General features: G+C 40.4%; 1 pseudogene; it reads left to right on the top strand.

Moving 5' to 3' along the window:
- Positions 1-5453: 5453 nt before the first annotated feature.
- LOC132528790 (E3 ubiquitin-protein ligase MARCHF2-like) lies at positions 5454-6209 on the top strand (annotated as a pseudogene).
- The last annotated feature ends 2345 nt before the right edge of the window (positions 6210-8554 follow it).

The raw sequence follows: 8554 nt of genomic DNA, 5'->3' as shown, positions 1-8554 counted from the left end.
CAACTTTAAGGAATTTTAACAATATTTTGTCAAACTTACGCCATCTCCTCTGTGAGCAACTCCCCACCCCCTACCCCTAGGTGATGGCAGATGCCTCAAGCCTTTCATGGGTAGCTAAGGGACGTAAGGCCAACCTCACTAACTGCTTGAGTTTCTGACTCTACTATGCAACTTCTGCCAAAGATTTCAGGGTAAGGACTCATGGTAGGGAAAAATACCGCCTCAAGAGGGAAACTGCAAGCTGTGCAGACTTAATGAAGTTTGACTTTGACTAAACGTAGTGAAAACAGGGAATTGGGGTGATTTGTTTTCAAGCGCTTAGGACACAATACTCTCCTTGGTTATATGTTACCAAAAGGACTCACAACCAATGGAATGTGAAGGGCGGAAGTCCTGGTTCTCACCCAGCATCTGATAAAGGTCTCCCCTTTGGGCTCATAATGACAGAACATCTCGTGAATATTTAAAAGGAAACACCTTTTTGGATACAGATTCAGATAAATGACCTCATTGTACAACAATGAACTCTTCTTTGCCAGGACCCCCTCCTCCTCCTCCCTGCTTCCCATATACTTCCAGGTTCTTTTGTAGGCACTGATCCATGTCAGTTTTGAATATATATATATATATATATGTGTATATACATATATATATATGTATGTATATACACACATATACATACACACACACACACATATATCCAGCTTTTTCCTGAGTGGGGTTGAGAGGGTAGGTATGGGGTAAAAATAATACACCTTTATCTTTCTTTACAAATTGTAAATTAACTCAATTTTCTAAGCTTCCCCCCCAACCCCACCCCTTTTCTGTCTGTATCAACACAGAACTTGTTTAGCCAGAGGAGTCTGTTGTGGTGAGACTGTCAAATATGTGAATAGACTGTTGTCAAACAGCCTTGAAAAAAAAACAAGTATTTGTTCACCATATGAAAGCACATTCACACAAACATCTCTCTACCAAATTCCTGAGCAAATATTCTTAAAATCTGTAGTGGGATGGATGTTCTACATCAAGTTTACAACAAAACAACAACAAAAAACTCAAAATGTATTATACACGAGGCACCATGCTTAGCATTGATGTGGACACAAAGGTATGCAAAACCTGTACTGTCTAGGTATGCAGTAAAGCTATGAACTTGGGCCATTTGTTTAATGCCTCCTGGTGGGCTTCAGTTTCTACTTTCTTACAACAGGACCGAATTGTCACACCTCTGTGGTTGTATCTACCCTTAAAATCGGCCTAACTAGAATGGTCAAACATATACACAGGAAATTTAGCCAATAATGTAAAAATACAAAGAATGTTAAGTGTGTGACGAGTGTTATTGCTCCTATACGAGTTCAGAGGACAGAGTTCACTGCAGGCTGAGTGTTGCAGGGAAGGCTTCCAGGAGGAGGGAGGACCTCACCTGGATACCGAAGACAGAGTAGGCACTGGACGGCCATGAAGACAGGATAGGGAGTTCTATCAGTAACTTGGCAGAGCATTTGTGGGTGGTAAAGACTGGATGTGATAACATGAAAAGGAAGTTTTATTGAGAGTTAGCACAAGGTAGGTTTGGGGAAATGTATTGCAGTTTGACTATGATTCATCCATTCTCCACTTTTCTTTTGTATGAAAAATCTCAAACTAAGAAACATGCAGTGCTCTGTGTGATAAAATCATTCTGGCAATGCTATTAATTGTTTATTTTTGTAATTTTCTAATTGTAGTATGTATTTAATAGAATATAAAACTGAAAAATCAGCTTTCATAACATTTTCCAATCTGCATTTTTTCATACAGTAAAAAAATGCTAGCTTTATATATTAATAAACCATCTTAAAGTACTGGACAATACTCAATATCAAATGAAAAATAACTAATAATAATTTTGTAAAATATTATTAGTCTGCCAATCAACAAATGTTCATTGGCACCTACTACGTGCTAGGCTCCACAGTAGGAGCTGGGTCAGATACGAACAATGAATGCGTTCTGGCTGGAATAAGAATCACTGATTTGAAATGCTGAAGTGGGTGTGGAGGAAAGGGAACATTCCTGCACTGCTAGTAGGAATGTAGCTGGTGCAGCTACTGTGGAAAACAGTATGGACATTCCTGAGAAAACTAAAAATAGAATTACCATATGATCCAGCAATCCCACTCCTGGGCATATATACAGACAAAACTGCAGTTCAAAAAGATACATGCACCCCTATGTTCACAGCAGTACTATTCACAATAGCCAAGACAGGGAAACAACGTAAATGTCCATCAACAGATGAATGGATAAAGAAGATGTGGTATATACACATATACAATGAAATACTACTCAGCCATAAAAAAGAATGAAATAATGCCATTTGCAGCAACATGGATGGATCTAGAGATTATCATACTATGTGAAGTCCGTCAGAAAGAGAAAGACAAATACCATATGATATCACTTATATGTGGAATCTAAAATATGACACAAATGAACCTATCTATGAAACAGAAACAGAATCAGGGACATAGAGAATAGACTAGTGGTTGCCAAGGGGGAGGGGGTGAGAGAGGGATGGATTGGAAATTAGCAGATGCAAACTAGTATATATAAAATGCATGAAACAACAAGGTCCTACTTTATACCACAGGGAACTATATTCAACATCCTGTGATAAACCATAATGGAAAAGAATATGAAGAAAAATGTATGTATGTACAACTAAGTCACTTTGCTGCACAGCAGCAATTAACACTGTAAATCAACTATACCAACTATACTTCAACAAAATAAAATAAGGTATACATAACAAAACATGGTGCTCTGAATCTGACCTCTTGCATTTCCTCCAGGGGAGGTCTCTGAAAGAGTGAAATGACCTTATACGTAATAGACCTTGGATATTTATGTTCCAACACATATATAATTTTCACTTGTGGGACATAATGGCTCTGTAAGAATATGTTTATTTTTTGAATCTATTTCCTCTTTTATGATGCAAACTTTGAAGTGATATTTCATAAAGTTTCTGCCTTCTCAAATTTCAAGGCATATCTCCTCATTCACATGTGCCAAAATTTGATGAAAGTTAATTATTTCTGTGTATCCATCTGGTTCATGTCATTATACATCTCAATAAATAAATAACAATTAAAAAAAGAAACACTGGTTTGAAATGCTGGAGAGGGTGTGGAGAAAAGGGGATCCTCCTACACTGTTGGTGGGAATGTAACTTGGTGCAGCCACTATGGAAAACAGTAGAGAGGTTCCTTAAAAAACTAAAATTAGAGCTACCATATGATCCTGCAATCCCACTCCTGGGCATATATCCGCAAAAGATAAAAAAAACTAATTTGAAAAGATACATTCACCCCAATGTTCATAGCAGCACTATTTACAATAGGCAAGACATGGAAGCAACCTAAATGTCCATCAGAAAATGAATGCATAAAGAAGATTTGGTATATATACACAATGGAATACTACTCGGCCATAAAAAAGAATGAAATAATGCCATTTGCAGCAACATGGATGGATCTAGAGATTATCATACTAAGTGAAGTAAGTCAGAAAGAGAAAGGCAAATACCATATGATATCACTTACATGTGGAATCTAAAATATGACACAAATGAACTTATTCTCAAAAATGAACTTATTCTTGAAATAGAAACAGACTCAGAAAACAAATTTATGGTTACCAAAGGGAAAAGGGATGGGGGAGGGATAAATTAGGAGTATGAGATTAGCAAATACAAACTACTATATATAAAATAGATAAACAACAGTGTCCTACTGTATACCACAAGAAACTATATTCAATATCCTGTAATAAACCATAATGGAAAAGAAGATGAAAAAGAATACATATATATATTCAGATACCTATCTACATATATCTGAATCACTTCACTGTACACCAGAAACTAACACAACATTGTAAATCAACTATACTTCAACAACAAAAACAAAAAACCCACTGGTTTTGAAACGAAGAATAGCTCAGTCAATAAAAAAATTTAACTAGGTCTTTCTGATAACTGAAGAATGTTGCAATTTATATGTACTTTATCCCAAAGAAACCTAAAATATTTTTTACCTTGACTTATTAATATTGAATCTGTCTTGATACATAACAGTTAACTACACTACACAAATACATTTTTATACTTGCCAATGCAGAATATTTAAATTATGTTGATTATTCCTAGTTTATAGAGGTGACCAAACTTATCATACAACTGTTTCAAAATATCCACTGATTAGAAGGAAACGAACAAAAGTCTCATAGATATCTATAAGCTCCTTTTCCCTCATCTACAAAAGAAAAAGGTGGTGAGAGAATTCTGACATTACATCCTGTGAGAAAATTTTGTATCATGAATTTCGCAAGGCATAACCCAATCCCATCAATTTTCAGTGTTTTTGGATTTTCCTTGAAAAAACAAAAACTACAGCTGCAGGCACACACAAGGCTAACTGCAGTAGCTCCTTCTCAGGGAAGAATTTGTTAAAGGAAATAGATTCTAATGGAGACATGGTCCTTCTGCTTGTTCCCTACATCCCTTTCCTTCCTCGCTTCTCGAGGACTTTTCTTCTATAATTATATTCTCTCAATTGACAAAAATGTCCACTAGTTTTCTCCTACAAGTGACTAAATGTTTAAATTCTAATTATTTAACCAAGGTGTTTAAGGTCAGCATTAATAATGGTGCCTACTTGTGTGTGTGTGTGGAAGGAGGGGGTGGAGTGGGGGGGGCTGGGGACATGGGAGAGAGGGGTGCAGACCTGGCAAATGGGGGACAGAGACGGGAGAGGGCTTCTCACTGTTTATCTTTCAAATGCTTTTTGGTCTTTGAAGCACAGAAGTATAGACCCTTAACAATCAATCAAGCAGTCAATCAATCAATAATACCTAATAACAGCAACAATAACAACATAACTGGAAATTTAAAAGAAATTGTTCTCCAATCTCTGTAGGATTATTAGAATGGAGCTATGTAAGAGTTGTAGCACAAGTTGCTGGTTAAATCTGTGTAAATTAGACACGAAACGTCAATTGTGGACTTCTTCCATAAAATATTTAGCATATGCATTTTTAAAATTTGTTCTTATCATGTTTTTAAATATTCACTAATCTGCCACGTTAACAACATCGGCCATCTTTCCCCACGGGAAACACCTCAACCCTAGGGCCATCACCCTTTAAGCAAAGAGCACCAACCCAATGCCTCACAGCTTCAACTATGAAGGCTGCTGCATTAGGTCAATGTATCGCAATAACTTACCGCTTTGGATACTTAACTGGTGTCCGGACGCAGGTGGAGGAGCCGATGCGGTGCTAGGGACTCGTCGCAGCCAGAGGGGACCTGGAGGAGAAGAGGGACGTGCGTGGGCAACCGGCTACGGCTCAGGCTCCTAGGACCATGGGCGTCAGGCTTTGAAGACACGAGGGTCCCTGCGTCCATGAGGAAGAGCGACTGCTCCGGCAGCCCTGCCTTTTCCATGGTACTGGAGGCCAAGAGCCTCAGGCCACCCCAGTACGCGCAGGTGACTTCAAGGGGTGGCCTGCTCCTCTCAACCGGCATCCAGGCCTTGGACGCGCCAAGAGACGGGCCCTTCTACGGCTCTGCCGGGACGGAGCGAAGGGAGAGAGCTTGCGGTTTCCGCAGGCTGCACCGGCCCACTGGGCCCAGTGCACGAGAGCTGTTCAGAAAGGTGGTTCTCCTCGTCCACCACCAGCTGCTGGAGCTCTGCCACACGGTGTTTGTGGCGGAGAAGTGGCCCAGCCCCTCACAGACGGTTTGAAGGACCCAGGGCCTCGCACAAAGGAGCAGACGCTTTGCTGCGACCAGGAACACTTCCACCTCTTTATGCCGCTAGCCGCCATCTTGGCTGGCAGGGCGGACGCGGGGCGCGGGCTACTTCCGGCTCCACCTCCGCCTCGAGGCCAGGGGCTCACGCCTCTCCCTGGCGCTCTTCGCCGCTTGCAGCCTCTGACGCCGCTTGCAGCCTCTGACGCCGCTTGCAGCCTCTGACGCCGCTTGCAGCCTCTGACGCCGCTTGCAGCCTCTGACGCCAGTCTCCTTCCGCTGCCAAGCCCAGCTGTGCTCCGAGTGGAGAAAGTGCGCTGAAGAGCCCGGATATGCATGGCTTCGAGGTACCCAGCTCAGCTCGCTGGCGTCTGGACTCCTGAAGAAGGCAGCGGAGGAGACGCCGTGAGAAGGCCGGACTGGCAGGTGCAGAGGCAGCTGGTGATGCCCCGGCGTTTGGAAGGACGGAAACTGCATGGCCCTTCCTGCGTGGCTAGAACGCTTCTTAGGCCAAACGATGCCAAGCAGAGCCTATTTTGTGACCCTGTGTGAAGATATTTTCAGATATTTTTGCGCACCGTTGTACCTAAGGAGGGCAGATGGACGTGGTCGTGAGCTTCCGACGGAGCAGGTACCCAGATCTCATTCTAAGGTCCACTTGGCCCCTTCCAGGCCAGCAGGTGTGGCCACAGGTGAGATGAGGGTGCCCATCAGGTGGGGAAGTTATACAAGCCTCTTGCGCTTTTCTGCACCGCAGGCTTGCTTTCCTGACACCTTCGGCTGTAAATTGCACCGCATTTCAAAAACCCACCCCAATGAATAAAAGGAGACCTTGCTGGGGAAAAAAAAAAGTGTTCAAAGTCAAGAGCAGCCATACATCAGTCAGGCATGATTTTGCATATGACAATTCACAAAAATCAACATTTTTCAAGTGTTTTCTGTTTTAGAAAAGCTCTGTTTCAATGCTTTCTTAAAGAAGAGTCCTTTTCATCATCTTATTACATATTGTTTTTCTAGTGAAGAAAATATTTTAAGAACTTTTGCCATTTCTAAGGTCGAAGAAGAGTGCTAGATAAAAAGCACTGGGTTGGTTATTGTGCCTGCTATAATGCCTCACATCTCTAGAAAGTCTTCCATATGAAACTTCAAATACATTACATTTATAGTGCTATAGTACTATCTTTATTTGATGAATGGGGAAAAAAGGCTCAGGAGGCTAAGGGGCTCCTCCACAATCACAGAGTCAATAGGAAAATAAATTCTCAGAGTGAACCCTTACTGATGCACTTTGCTGATGACATCTGACCACAGGGTAGAGAGAATGGCTTCTCCAAGTGTGGAAATGAGTTCATGTATAAAGGGTTAATCAGTGATCTTACTATTGAAGAGGCTTTCCGACTCAAATATACATCTTTCCAGAGCCTCTGTTCAAACTGAATCCTGTGGCTTGTATGCCTTCTCCTTAGGCATCATTTTCCATTAGGCGCCACAGGAACAGTGCTTGGAGACTATGCGTTTCCCAAGAGTCTAAGAAAATGTCAAGGGGAAAAATATATTATACTAAATATAAGAAAAAATAATCACAAAATTGAATTAATAAACATTTCATTTGTTGTCTACAAAGTGTGGCCTTACAGCATCTTCAAATACAATCCAACTCATATGATTATGTATAAATTATAAAGTACACTTTAGTGTCTGATATGGTCACATTTTAAAAGTGTTTGATATGACATGAAGTACTTCAAAGAGTATCTAGAATTTACAGAGAACCTCTTCCCCAGGCCTACCTGGAGACAACTATTCAACTGTCAAATGCCAACTTAAGTGCCACTTTTTGAGAGGCTGTTTATTATTCTGCATTTCTGCTTCCTCTAGGCTAAAGAGCTAAGCACTTGTTTCTCTATGCCCTGATGATAATTTGTTCATATTATTAGTAGTTTATTATAGTTTTTGATTGTTTGCTGGTTTGTTGGTTGGTTGGTGTGCTTTAACATACTGCCTGGATTCAGGGACCAGGAATTACTCATCTCTGTATTCCCAGTATCAGGAACAGCGCAGGTAGGTCCCATAGTTGTTTACTGATTTAAATTCCTTTTCTGTGCAGATGTCAGAGCATCTGAAATTCTACCGTTACAATTATACTTTGGGTGGGGGGGGCAAGTATGCTTATCATAAAATGCACATAATCTTCGGACTTATATTGGAGTGTTTTCCCCATATCTTTTTGAAAACCTAATAGTTTTTCCTAGGACTGGGTAGACACAGAATGTTAGAATCATATTTGACCATTTAACTTTTCCTCAAAGGATGACAGCTAGCCTGAAATTTCCCCCAAATGCTCTTTGCCTCCATTTTCTTTTTCTGTTTCTTCTATCCATCATAATTTTTTTTTCCTCTTTACTCTTTCCATTTTGGACCTATCAACAAAGGTTTTAGCTAGAATCAATTTTCCTGAAGGTTTTATGACAACTCTGAAGACTCAAGCTTTTATTTTATATAAAACTTTTCTTAATTTATTGATACTTCCAGGAGGTTTGTTTTCTCTTTTAGTGGAAGGGGAAAAAAAACCAAGAGACAGAGCACGCTTATCCTCATACTTAATATTTTTACACTTACCCATTCTTGATTAATTACAATGATATGCTGCAGATGTCCAACATAAACTGGATCATTTAATGCATAATTATACCTTTTAGATGAATCTCAGATCTATTGCTGTTATTTTCCATGGACTGGAGCTGTTATGTGCCT

This window comes from Lagenorhynchus albirostris, chromosome 1 (genome assembly GCF_949774975.1).
Source record: "Lagenorhynchus albirostris chromosome 1, mLagAlb1.1, whole genome shotgun sequence".
NCBI lineage: Eukaryota > Metazoa > Chordata > Mammalia > Artiodactyla > Delphinidae > Lagenorhynchus > Lagenorhynchus albirostris.
This window is presented reverse-complemented; position numbering and strand designations above follow the sequence as displayed.